Here is a 14525-nt window from a genome sequence, read left to right on the forward strand (position 1 = left end):
CAAACTGTCACCTGCCCATGCACTTAAACCTGTTTCTTGTCATCCCTATTGTGATGGTTGACTTCAGTTGCCAACTTGACACCACCCAGAGTCACCAGAATCTCAGTAGGGATTGTCGAGATCAGGTTGACCTGTGGGCACATCTGTGGGTGAGATTGTCTTGATTGTGCTAATTGATGTGGTAAGACCCAGCCCACTGTGGGCGGCGCCATTCCCTGGAGTTGGGTCCTGAAATGTGTAAGCGTAGAGTAGGTGAGCTGAATAGTAGACATGCATGCATTTATTCTCTCTGCTCTTGACTGCCATGTGTCTGGCTGCTTCAAGTTCCTGTTGTGACTTCCCCTCAATGAGGGACTGCAACCTAAATTTTAGCCAAATAAACCTTTCTCCTTCAAGTTTCTCTTCTCAGAGAGCATTTTATCACAATGAATGTAGCTCACTTCCTCAAACACTCAATTCTCCAGTGGACAGAGGAAAGGAAGAGCCAAAAAAGAAAGGATACATGTAATGGAGTGGGAAAAGATCAGTAGAATGGACCACCAATTGGGATGGGACTGGGCACGTCAGTGAACAATATGAGCTATTTTGAGCATCATCCTGGGTACTGTCAATAGGCGAGGAGAAGGGACGCAATAGAGCTTGTCCGAAGGGTAAAGTAGAAAAAAAAAAAATCTTTTCCAATTCAGTCAATGTGTAGAAGGCACAACTTACAGAAAGAATTAGAAAAAAAACAGAATTGTAAAACATGCAGGCTTTTTTCTTCAAGGGGAGAAAGTGACTTCACGCTGAAGGCTGGCGTGGATGTGTCTAACAACCTGGTGATCCTTTGCTATTCTATGGAGCCAGCCTTCACCTGAATCCACCCAAATCCTGAGCATTGTTTAGGTCCTAATCCTGAGCTTTGTCTCTCAGTGACTAGAACCCATCCTTATGAAAGGTCCCATGTACTTTGCATTCTCAATGAATGGAACCCATCTTTATGCGTATTACAAATCCTTGCTCCTAGGCCCTTACCCTGAGCACTATTTCTTTGTAAATAAGGACCCATTCTTATGGTGAAGGTCACAGGTGCTCAGCTAAAGAGATGTACTTTGCAAGGGAGTTTCTATGTAGCCAAGTCTAAAGCATTGTGATAATTGCCACGTGGAAACCTTTCCCCAAAGTTTTACTGTGTTTAAATATGTAAGGAAAATTAACCGCTTGGTCAGACTCCGGAAGTTTTTGACCCAGCACCTGCTAAAGTGGTGCTGACCTGAGATCAGTTCTTCACCTTGCATGGATCATATCCTTGCCAGCTGTGACATTTGCAGGGACCCCCCAACAGTCCGTGTACTTTGGATGCCACACAATGCCAGTTGCTCTAGTAAATACCAGGCAGCCACCATCTTGACTTGGCCTTCTTAGGGTATCTTCCACACCTTTCACCTCAACATCATCCCCACTGCCCACTTGAGGGAGCCCAGATGGCCTGCCTGAAGTTTTCTATCCAAAACATCAGCACAATGATTTAGCTTTGCCTCTTATATGAGACCAAAGATAGTCAAAATGTCCATGGATATCTCTCTTCTCCTCTTTTTTTTTTTTTTTTTTTTTTTTTTTGACAGGGTTTATCTGTGTAGCCCTGGCTGTCCTGGAATTCACTAAGTAGACTATGATAGGGGAAAAAAAAAAATCCCCCGATAATAAGTAACTCTACCGAAGCAGTAAACCAAATCAGGCCGAATTAGTAAGTCCAGGTTTAAGCTGAGCAGAACAAAGCAACTTCCGGAAGACTCTCAGAAGGCAGGAAAGAGAGAGAGCACCTGGCAGGTCCTGGGACCAGGTCTTAAATAGCCTGCAGGCGTGGTCTTGAGCAGCCCCGGGGGAGGGGCTGACCCTTGGTGAGCTTTCTGAGGGGCGGGGTCTGGAATGGGAGGAGTGAGATCCGGAGAGTGGAATGCCCCCCCCCCCAGCGCCCCCAGCTAGAGATCCCCAACAGACCAGGTTGGCTTTGATCTCAGAGATCCACCTGCCTCTGCCTCCTGAGAATTAAAGGCAGGTGCCACCAATGCTCCGCTAATTTTCTTCTTTATATATCCTCAGCACACTCATTCCAGGCAGGCTAGCCTTCCACCAATCAGCTGCTGCCCATGTTTCTGCCTTTCTTCCCTGTCTGGCATGACTCTAGTGACTCCTATTCCAGCCCTATTTGTCCTTTGAGGCCAGCTGTCACCACATCTGTATGCAACCATTCCTGATCTCTCTACCTCTGTAGTTTCACACATTATTTTGTGTCTCCATTTGAGCACACTTCATACCGTGTACTGTGTATTAACTACTTACATATTCTGTTTACTTCTAAACTTGAGTAGAGATCATGTCTGATTGAACTGTGTTTCTGCAATGGCTGGAGCCGAGCACACAGTTCAAAGTCGGCATTCAATAATTTCTCCCCCACAGTTGGCACCTCTGGTTTCATTCTTAATAGAAGGCATTCCCCTGCAAATGGAGCAGCCCCATTACCAGGCCAGGAGGTAGAGAACTAGGCTGTTGGCAGTCAAGTTACTATTCAGGGGCATGGTGGGCTGTGACCAAATAAATTCAGGCAGGTTCTCTGCCTTAAGGAAATTCATACACGAGGCAGGCAGAAAACATTAAGATCAAAGCTAATGAAAAATTACTTATCTAGGGCTGAAATAATAGAAGATGGCTTGGTGGAAGAAATGGTTGTTGCACAAACACGAAGACCTGATTTTACTTACCCAGCACCCACACAGAAGCCTGGCATGGCAGCAGTGTGCATCTGGACCCCAGCATAGTGAGGGGTATACCAGTGGATTGTGGAAAGCAGATGAAGTGCTGACTGAATGTATATTGTTGACATGAGCCCAGTCATGTTAAGGACCCCAATATCTCAGACCTGTGGGAACTGGCAAAGCCTTCCCCAGGTCAGGTTCAGGGAGCTGGCCAAGCCTTCCTCTGGTCCCAATGTAAATGATGACAGCGTGTGTGGAAATGGTCAACCAAGCTTTCTCTCCAGTATTAATGCAGCCCAAGACTGCTCCCTTACAGCAACTTCCTACCAAGATTGTCTAAACCTGCCTCCTTGTTCAGCTGGATACGATGAACCCACCTTCTTATTCAACTGTATACAAACCAGCTCCTTGATTCAGATGTATAAAATAAGCATGTTGAATTTCTGGGGTGCTCTGTTGCTATTTCTCCACCAGAGCAAGCATGGCCCACCAGACCCCAGCTTTTCTGTAGGTTCATCTGTGTGCCTGTCCTTTCTTCATTCTCTCATAGCCTTAGTTAGATAAATCCATGCAGAGTGTGGCAGCGGATCCCGGGGGCTCACAGGCTAGCCAGCATAGCTCCAGGTTCAGTAAGAGACTCTTTCTCGTGTGTGTGTGTGTGTGTGTGTGTGTGTGTGTGTGTGTGTGTGTGTAGGGTGGGGGTGACGATGAGAGAAACAGAGAAAGATACACAGAGTCAGAGAGAGAGAGAGACAGGGGCAAAGACAGAGATAGATAGATAGATAGATAGATAGATAGATAGATAGATAGATAGATAGAAACGGTGAGAGAGGGAGGGAGGGAGGGAGAGAGAGAGATAGAGAGAGATAGAGATACAGATAGATAGATAGATAGAGAGAGAGAGAGAGAGAGAGAGAGAGAGAGAGAGAGAGAGAATAGAAAAAGGTAAATTGGGATAGAGGAAGATACCTCTCTGGCTTTCACACATCACACATGGACAAGTGCACCCACACATACTCATTCACATACCACAAACACACACACACACACACACACACACACACACACACACACACACACACACACCACCCCCAGCCCCTAAAAGAAAGAATGATTTGTCTAGCACTGAAGTTTACAACCCACATAAAAACCTGGGATCGTAATCTATCTATCTATCTATCTATCTATCTATCTATCTATCTATCTATCTATCTATCTATCTATGCACTTATGAGACATCTATTCATTCTAAATGTGAAGAAACAAAGGTTCCTGAGGTCAGTGTTGGTTCCAGGGCACACACATGGACCTCAGGATGAGGGGCGTGGACCTCAGGGTGAGGGGCGTGGACCTCAGGATGAGGGGCGTGGCTACTCCCACCGGGCATGCTGATCTTCCAGATCTCTATTCTATGACTGAGAAAGATCTGCGGATCCAGGCGCTAGTAGACACAAGGAGCACATATAACATGAAAAAGAAGGGCGCTTCTTAAATAAATGTGGAACTTGGACAAACCAACCGTTGGCCAACATATTCAGAACGTTCCGCTTAAGGGTATTTCCTTTGGTTAGTTCTCTTTTAGACGTTTGTCTTTAAAACCGGTTAAGAGGCCACCGAAGAAAAGTGATCTCATGATACTACACTAAAAACTCATCAAATAACTACAATAACCCCACGTGACCCAGATTCTCCTAGCATCCCCACCTACCCAGCGGCCACTGGCACCATGCGGGCTCTTTCATATTCCCAGCTTTCTTTCCTACAGTATTTAATACATTTGGGATTGAGTAGGACTTGACTGTTTCCAAACATGAAATCTTTTCTCTGAGTGATCATGCCCCCACCACTGTGCTTCTAAGAGCCGGCTCGGCTTCTGGAGGGTCCTCCCTCACGCTGACCTAAAGTTTTAGGCTCTAATGTCGTCCCACTTGGAGAAAGAGTCAGGCCTATTATAGGATTAATTTAGGGCGTCGCTGGAAGGGGCTGAGTGGGGAGTGGAAGGGAAGCTTAAATTCTTCCCTTTTCCCTAAGGTGCCCAGGGAAAGCTGATCAGGGGTAAAGGGCCTCTGCCAGCTTGAGAAGAGACCTGCTCTCACTCCCCCCACCCCCCAACACTTCTCCAGCCAGAGGAGAGCCGCTCTGACCCTCCTGGAAAACTCCATGGAAATGTCTTCCGTGGCAATTTAGGAGCACACAGCCATCTCTGACCATCGACCACAGAGGAACTGGCCCTGGGCCCAGAATTCCCACGAGGGAAGCTCCTTGGGCTGTGCAGCTGCGGCGCAGCCAGGATCTCGCCCACCCCCAGCTGGATGCTGCGGCATGGTGATGGTTAGGCACGGGCTCCCTCTGCTGCTAGCTCTTGGTATTAGTCGTGCTTGTCTGGGAAAGCATCTTCCAGAGCCTGGGTGAGCCTCCAACCCTGGCCAGAAGTTCCTGAAACCTGTGTTATTCAGTGGAATATTTTTTTTTCAAACTCTGCGGAAATGGGCCCCAAAGCGGAGCCAAGGCGAGAGCATGGAGACGCCCGCGGAGCGGGCACAGGAATACGAGTGCAGGTTGGGAGAGAGTGAGCCCTTCCTGGGCAGTTGACGGGGACACAGACTACACCTGCCCAGCCACCCGTGCTTTGTACTGGCTCTCCAAGACTGGATCCCACTCTGACAGAAATGTCTCCATTGTCACCGACAGTCAAAGCTGTTCCCAGAGCAGGGGACTTGGGAGTAGCTGAATTAATTTTCAAGGGGAATCAGGTTTTCTTTAGCTCCCACCCCCCTTTAACCGAAGCCACCAGAGTATAAAAGTACCATCGGAGCCAGCACTTCCCACTTCTGAGGAGCCAAACGCAGAAATTCCAAGGAAGCTGGAGTTGTTTACAGCACACCTAACAGGTAGCAAAGGTCAGAGTTCTGGCGGGAAGAGCAGAGGCCGGCGGAAGGGCCTCTGCTGAAAATAGGCAGCCCACGATGGCACCTTAACAGGTCCTGGATGTCACAAGGCTTCAGAGCCCTGTGCTGGATGATAGAAGATTCTGATCAAATCACCCCTAAAACATCGTTAGCTTGGTGAATCAATAACGTCTGCCAGAGATCAACTGAGTTTGTGTTCCATGATCTCACGTGGAAGCAAGGGACCACTCCCAGCCCTGGGACACTGGTTCTGGAGAAAACAGAAAGATTTCATTTCTTAGCAGAGACTCTGAAGGATCAAACACACAGATTAAATAAGATTATTGAACACATGTTATGGGTTCAATGCTTTTAAATGGCACAACTCTGAAGGTGCCGCCTAGAGCTAGGGAGTTGGCCCAATCAATAAAATGTTTGCTTTGGGAACATGGGGACCTGAGCTTGATCCCCAGAACCCATGTAAAAGTAAAATCAGGATGTGGTGGTCTGCACTTATATTCCCAGTACTGAGGGAGCTGAGGCAGATCCTGGAGAGCCACTGGCCAGTCGGCCTTCCGGCCTCCATGTGCATCACAGTGCTGGCTAACCCCAGGAGAAAAGAACTGAATTCATCCCTCTAGTTCACTGGTTTTCAACCAGCAGTTGCAACTGTTTGGGTGGGAGCTCCACCTCAACCCCTGGCACCCTGGCATCCCTATACCAAGAGTCTGGAATGTTCTGGTGGGAGATCCACCTCAACTCCCCTCTCCTATCTCTTTTCCCAAACCTGCCCCTTCAAAGCCCGCCAAACACAGCTCTTCCTCAAGAGAGGCTCAAGACCACTCCCACAGGGTATATAAGCTGCTTCCCCGAAAACAGACACGTGGTTCTTCCGGTCTCTCCTCCTGGTCTCCTCTCTGAGGGGCCAAGGAGAACCACCTGGGAATGCTTTACCCATTAAACTTGGGCTTTTCCTGATTCAGTCTGATTTGGATTGCTGCGTTGGCAGAGAGGCCTATCAGGATGAAAAAAAAAAAACTATCAGCAACCCCGTTTGGGGGGCCACATATCACATATCCTGCATATCAGACATTTACATTATAATTCACAACAGTAGCAAAATTATGGTTATGAAATTGCAATGAAGTAACTTTATGGTTGGGGTCAGCACAACATGAGGGACTGTATCAAAGGGTCGCAGCAACAGGAAGGTTGAGAACCACTGTTGATGGCACAGAACACTCAAGGCACCTCTTCTCTTTCTTCCTCACCTGCTGTTTCATATTTAAATCCCCTTAAGGCTTTCACTTTTTTTTTCTTGTAAGTCCCTGAAAATGTACTTTACACACGTTTATCTCTATATAAGACATGCGTAGAAATCACTTTCTACAGCTTCGTGATTTTAAATGTGTCTACAGTTTGTCATCTGTCTGGAGTGAGGTTTTGTGTGACTCAGTTCTGTGCTTTGAGTTCCATCAAAGGTGCTGTATGTGACGCTAGCTGATTGTTTTATGCTTGCATAGTACATGTAGGTGGCCCGCAGTGCCTTGCCTTTGTAGACATTCTTGCTGGTAACTTCCTTTCCTGTACGGGTTTCCTTTGGGACACACAGGAAGAAGCGGGCTTTGCCTACAGCTACAGATTCTCACAATCACCACCTCACTGTCCTTCAAACATCTCTCCCTCTCTGTGAGTGGTGGTTTGAGAATGATGTAGGTGAAAAGGGCCAAGGAAAAAAAACACCCTGACCCTGACTTGACCCCAGGACGGGGTGGGGGGCTTAAAATCGCACCAATCCCTGAGCTTGCCCCTGAATCAGACTGTAGAATCCCACCAATCCCTGAGCACAGAATCCCACCAATTCCTGAGCACAGAATCCCACCAATTCCTGAGCTTGTCCCAAAAATCAAACCACAAAAATCCCAAGCCACCCTGGAAAGCTCCACCCTCCACCCCCAAGAACCCCTATATAAACTCTGTACCTTGTTCAGGGTGGTGCTGCTTCTCACCCTAGAGGAAGCCACCCTCCTGGATTCTTCTTTCCCAATAAATCTCTTGAGAGAGGTTTGCATTGTGGTGTGGCATTTTTGCCCAGCTGTAACAACTTTTGCTGGAACCAGAGCTGAGAGGAGTGGAGCAGAGCTGTAACACTCTGGCTGGGGAAACTTTCCCTTAACAGAACAGAGCTGTAACATTTCTCCACAGTAGAGCAGAGCTGTAACAACTTCGCTGGGGAAACCCTCCCCTGCCAGGGCAGAGTTGTTACATTGGGGAAACCATTCCCTGGAGCAGGGCTGTAAGCAGGGCTGTGAGCTGCTATGCTTACAGTGACTTTGTGGTATTCCTAGGCTCCCGACTCCAGGATACCTTTCCACCTGTGCTGCAATGTTAACAAATGGCCCCTATGGGTTCGTATATTTACATGCTTAGTCCCAAGTTGATGAACTGTTTGAGAAGGGTTTGGAGGTGTGGCCTTGTTGGAAGAGCTGTGTTATTGGGAGTGAGCTTTGAGAGGGTATCCATGTCAGGCCTGAGGATGTAAAGCTCTCAGCTACTTCTCCTGTACCATGCCTGTCTGTGTGCCACCATGCTGCCAGCCATGATGATCATGGACTCACCCTCTGAAACTATAAGCCAGCCCCAATTAAACGCCTTTCTTTATAAGAGTTGCAGTGGTCACGGAGTCTTTTCACAGCAATAGAACAGTGATGAAGACAGTGTGTTACATATGTGTCCACACATCTGCATCTCCAGGTCTCATTTATACATAACCTTCTTAGCACTGAATGTAATTCAAACATCTAGTCTCGTCAGTGTGCTGCATATAAAATTGCGTCTCTGATGTGTCTTTCCATGAGTTCTAGAAGCATTGAGTTCCTTTTGTCTCCTTGCCACCATTGCCATTTCTTCTTGGTTGCTGAAAGAATTAAAGAATTACACATGGCCTGGAACTGGGCATTGCTCTTTTTTTTCTTCTCGTGTACCCATGTTGTGTGTGGTGTACATACCTGCGTAGGCCAAAGGACAACCTCCGGTATCATTCCTCAGGCACAGTCCTTTTTTTTTTTTTTTTTGACAGGATTTCTTAAAAATAGGTTGGGCTGGCTGTCTAGCAAGTCGCAGAAATCCACCTGCCTCCTACTCTCCAGAACTGAGATTACAAGTCTGTGCCACCAGGTCTGCCTTCTTTTTCATGGGTCCTAGCAACGGAACATAGGTCCTTCTGCTTGCCAGGCGAGCACCCTACTGATTGAGCTATCCAGCCATTATTTTCTTATCTGAGTAAGCACACAACATATATGTGAATCACTAAATATTCTCACTGACTAGTCTCAATGATCTCTGTGTTGACTTCTTGACTCCTACAGTGCTGGTTTTGGATATGGGGTTTTGGGGTTTGCCTGGGGTCCTTAGGACAGCTCTGCTCTCATGAGTAGGATTTTTGCCCTTAGGAAGGAGACTCCAGAGACTTCCCAGACCTAACCTAAAGCCACGTGAGAACCGGTGAGATGGGACCTAGAGGCAGGAAGTAGCCTTGAAACCTTCACCAGGTACAGGGGCTGTCAAAGTGTCGCTCACGGCCCTCTCGTCTCCAAAACTACATGTCTTAGTTACTGCTCCATTGCTGTGAAGAGACACCATGACCACGACAACTCTCATAAAAGAAGGCATTTAGCTAGGGGCTTGCTTACAGTTTTAGAGAGTTAGTTCATGGTCATTATGGTGGCAAGTAGATAGGCATGGGCATGGAGGAGTAGCTGAGAGCTTTACATCCCGATGCATAAGCAGCAGGCAGAGAGGGAGAGAGACACCGCCTAGTGACACATCTCTTCTCACAAGGTCACACCTCCTCCAACAAGGCCACTCCCCTAGTCCTACACCAGTTCACCAGCTGAGGACTAAGCATGCAGAGATATGAGCCTATGGGGTATTCTCATTCAACTCACACGTTGTGGGAATGAAATGGCGGTTGTTCACTCGGCCCTCTACTCTTTACCACACTCAGCCATAAGTGAGATGTCTTTGTCAAGCTCCTCCCCTCAAGGCAGAGGAGGAAGCAAAAAGATTGTAAGAGCTAGAGATGATAGATGACTCCAAGGAAGCATCGTCTTCCAGACACTGGAGCGACGCACACATGAACTCACAGAGACTGTGACAGCACACCCAAGACCTGCACAGGTTCAGACCAGACCAAATCCCAGCGCTTGAGAAGAGGAAGTGGACACAAAGTCCCACCCCCAACCAGGAAGCTATTTGCAACTGATATCTGATGGGAAAGGGAGACTCACTTGGCTCCAAAGGAGTGTCACTGGGTATATCAATCTCACTCCAGGACAGGCTCCATGACCAGGAATAGTTGGTCAATACAAAATGGCCTCCAATTGTGTGTGTGTCTTCTTTAATTTATTTTATTCTTTCTTTTGTCTGTTTTGATTTTTGTTTGTTTTTTCTTGTTTTGAGAGAGTGAGAGAGAGAAGTTGGATGGGAAGGGAGGTGAGAAGGATATGGGAAGAGTTGGGGGAGAGGAAAGAATATGATGAAAATATATTGCATTAAAAAGTCTTTTTTAAAAAAGACTGCCAGTTGGGGCTGGGGAGATGGCTCAGTGGTTAAGAGCTTGTTGCTCTTGTAGAAGACTTGAGTTTGGTTCCCAGCACCTATGGCAAACAACTCACCAGCTCCAGGGAATCCCACACCCTCTTCTGGCTTCCACAGGTGCCTGCAGGCAAGTGGTGTACACTCACATAGACATACACACATAAACAAGGATTTAACAAGAACAAGACTGTGCTGTTGTTCCGTGATGTTTTTCCACTTATTCTCGCTTATTGCCAGAGGTTCCTCCACCAGGCTCTAGGCTGTACCTCCCAAAGCAACAGATGCTGCATTAGCTTTTCCCAGTCCAATACCATCCACCAACTGGAGCTCGGTCTTCTGTTTTGACTCGGTCAGATCCATTCACTTCTCACTTTGTGATTTGTGATTATGAAGTCTTAGGGGGAAGTCATATAATGTCCCAATGTCCCGTAATCATTTTCTCATCAATCCAACAACAGACTCAGGAGCCCTGGTGATGGGAGTTCTAAGAGACATCTGAGGATGGAGATCAGGACAGGCCTTCACGCCCATTTCTGTCTGGACTTAGACATGCCCAGGGTCCGAGGCAGGCTGACCTGATGGCAAGGCCTCCCTGGTGAAGAATCCAGAGGATAGGTGCTCCCATGATGCTCCCGAGGTGTGTCGTGGTGCTCCGGTGGCAGGCAGGACCTTGGCAAGGATCTATCCTGTGGGTTCCAGAAACCCCAGCTTATTAACCTGGAGCACGCACATGTCCCCACAACATACCTGACCTTCACTCATCGGCTGGTCACAGGAGTGGATGGTTCCTTTCCCCATACCACCAACCAGACGAATCTTCTCTCTTCTACAAGGTAGAAGACTGGACAGAGATGCCAGAGGGCTTCTCCAAATGCTTCTCACTCCTTTGGAAGATCAGAGTCCATCAACTTTATACTCACATGGGAGTGTGAGAGTAGGAAAAATGGAACAATTATTTTCATTAGCTTATCTCAGTAGCTTCATATCAGAGTTGACAAGAACACGGTTCAGAGAGGTTGAGACATTTTCCTATGGTCATGGAGCAAGTAGTGCAACGAAATTTCATAACCAGCCTCTACAGTTCTGCTTAACACAAGTTCCTCACTCACACCCCTCACCCTTAAAACCTAAAGACCAACCCGTGTTCTCTCTCCTTCAACCTAAAGACTCCCAACATGCTGGGTTCGCACCCTACTGAGCTGTAGGCTAAAGTCCTAGAGACCCAGAGAACAGAGGACTTCAAAGCTGCCAGCAGGTGAGAGGTGGGAACTCTGTACTTTCTCAGCATGCCCTGATTTTCTGCTTTAGAGTGGAACACTTTGAGCTGGTGTTTGGTAAAGAGCTGTGTGGGACGGCAGAGACACATCCCTAAGGGCTCAAGCCAAAAAGGGAACGCACTGCCAGAGTGAGCACCCTTAGTTTTACCACTTCTTGGGTCTGCTTTGTCTCTGTTGGAAACAGTCCTGCCAACTACCGCGAGCCCTGAGCTGACATCGTGGGGCCAGTCACTGTCGCCGGAAGAGAGGAGAGGTTCTGGCAGGAACCCACCGGCAGTGATCACAGCTCCAGTTGCTTGGAATTAGATCCCAGCTACACCTGTGGGGAGGGAACACTTAATCCCAAGGCTGAGGTGGGGAGAGACTGGTTTCCTGAAAGCGAATCAGAAGTGTGGTCACCAGTACAGACAGGACCGATCTGGAAGACAAAGAGCCAAGATGGCTGGCACAGTTGACAATGCTGCTGTACCTCGTACTTACACCGAGACTAGTGTTCTGTATGCATCCCCTGTTTATCCCCAAAACCCTTCTGGGAGGTGGGGACTGTCACCATTCCCATTTCAATGGTGCGGACATCGGAGTTCAAAAATGTTATTTAACTCAGTTAGCTATCAGGGTCACGTAGCTAGTCATAGGCAAACCCCACAGTCAAACTTGGAAATGCCTCTTGGTACTTTTAACCACAGCACATTGTTACAGATACGAAGGCTAGTGCTGGAAGGGAACTTTATCCCAATGTGAGTCCCTCCACCCCCTCTGACATCTCAGGACCGCCAATGCTACCATTGCCTCTGGCTTAGTTCTTGAATCCACTGTTTCCACACTCAGCACTGATACTTTCTTCCCTGGATGAAGCTGACCACCCACATGGGTGTGCGTGTGGGGTGGGGGTGGGGCAGACACAATAAGGGGGCGTCTATTTTGGGGTGTCCACAGACAGAGATGCATCTTATTTGTTTTTCAGCCGAAGAAGGATATTCTCCCCCAAGCTGCTTGATTTCAAGCTGGCTCAACCACTTTTGTTCAAACTTTCCAAGCAATTTCATCCCTGGGGTGGAAACAGAGCATGGAATGATTTGGAGCAAAAGGACAATTTTTGGACAATTATAAGTGAGTGAAAACAGGAGGCTATAATGGAAGTTGTCTCTCAACCCTTAACTTTTAGCATTTTGTAACCAAGAATTCTGTCTCTCAGGTTTTGGTGGTGGGAACACAACGCTAAGCAGCTGTCTGGAACGGCTTCTAGAAGTTCAATAATTAGAAACAGCTACGCTGACTCAGGAGCCCATCCGTTGCATTGTAGAGCATTGCTGTACATAAGAGAAAAATAGGAGGAAAAGGCTGGAAACGTGCAAAGATAAAAACCCAATGAAATATGTCAGATGTGTTTTTAAAGCGACTGTATTTCTCTTCGCAAACCTGCATTGTCTAATGTCTAATATTAATAATTCTTGTGTGAGGAAGGAACTGGAAGAAAAGTCAAACTCTCTATAATAAATGGCGAGCAGGCCCGATCTGTTATTGGGCAGTACGCAGTCAATAGGAGGAGACAGTGTGGCTTAGGAGTCAGTCAGGTGACACAATTAGGAAGTTCATTTCATCTGAAAAAAACAAAACAAAACAAAAACAAAAACAAAAACAAGAGAAGAAAAACATGTTTTGAAACTTGGTGCAAAAGGAAACCTGTCATCTTCCAATTTCCTCAAACAGACTTAAGAGCTGGAAAATACCCAGCTATTGCCCAGGCCTTAGACATGGGCTTCCTGGAGACAGATACCAAGCTTTTTGGGTGTCCCTGTCTACTCAGTGGTTTCTCGGGGCTTTTGTCTTTTGTCTTACAATGGATGAGATAACATGGACCATATGGAGAGGCTGTGTTCACACATATGGAGAGCGTGGGATTTTGGAGGCAAAGAGGCTGCTGGGATACCGCAGAAGCAAGAAGAGAGGGCAAAGGTGGAAATAGGATTTCTCACATCATGGAAAGGGGCTGGACTTGGGGAAGAGAGGAAATCTCCACTCGTCCGAATGCATCCATCCACCAAGGCAGCCTAGGACATCACAGTGTGTCCAGGGCAGGTAAATCCAGATGGTGGGTGGGAGCCAGACTCTTGGTTTTTATTCCACCCTTGGAAGTAGTCTGGTGGTGGATCTGGCTGGGACATGGCTTTCTGTTTGGCATGTGAGTCTACTCTTATGTCCCATGGGGGGCTAAAACTCCCTTTCAGATGAGGGATAAGGAACAGAGCCTGAGACTGTCTCAGATTTTGAACAAATCTTCGGTACATGCTCTGGGCACTAAGGAGCTTTGTGCCTCTCTAAAGAGGAGGAGGTGATAAAATGCAAGTGCTGGGGATAAAGACTGTCACCTACACATTGGATACCCAGTACCCTGGGGAAGGTGACACTCACAATGGCATAGAGCTGGCAAACAGGGCTTTTTTTCATACCTCTCCTCTGTACCTGGAGTGCACCAAAGCACCCAAGCATTAACAGAGAAAGCCAGAGAGTGTGCCCCCTCCACCCTCCCACTCCCCTCCCCTGCCCCTGTCCTGGGGCTCAGCATGAGGTGGGCTTTGTAGGAAAGCCTAGAAACTCAACAGTTACCAAGCATTTACTGCGCATGCAAAATAGATATTACTCTGAGAGTCTATGCTGAGTCACAGGTCAATGGACACATGAATTATGACTTTATTTCTGCAAAAAAATAGTAACTGCTGGGGTATTTACATATACCCATAAACACCTAGGAAAGTATATGAGGATATACATTATTAGTGATGGTTATCTCTGTGAGGGCAGTGGAATTCAGGCTGGTGCTCTAAAGCACTTTCACTTGTTACTTAACTGTCTTTTAAAATTTTAAACCAACACTTATTTACTTATTTTATGTGTCTAAGTGTCTCTTTGGCATGTCTGTGCACTCTGTGTGTGCCTGGTGCCCTCAGAGGTCAGAAGTGAGCACTGGATTCCTTGGGACTGGAGTTATGAGTGGTTGTGAATAGCCATGTGGGTGCTGGGAACTG

Source organism: Peromyscus californicus, unplaced genomic scaffold (genome assembly GCF_007827085.1).
Source record: "Peromyscus californicus insignis strain IS unplaced genomic scaffold, ASM782708v3 Scaffold_14__1_contigs__length_90479793_seg_2, whole genome shotgun sequence".
Taxonomy (NCBI): domain Eukaryota; kingdom Metazoa; phylum Chordata; class Mammalia; order Rodentia; family Cricetidae; genus Peromyscus; species Peromyscus californicus.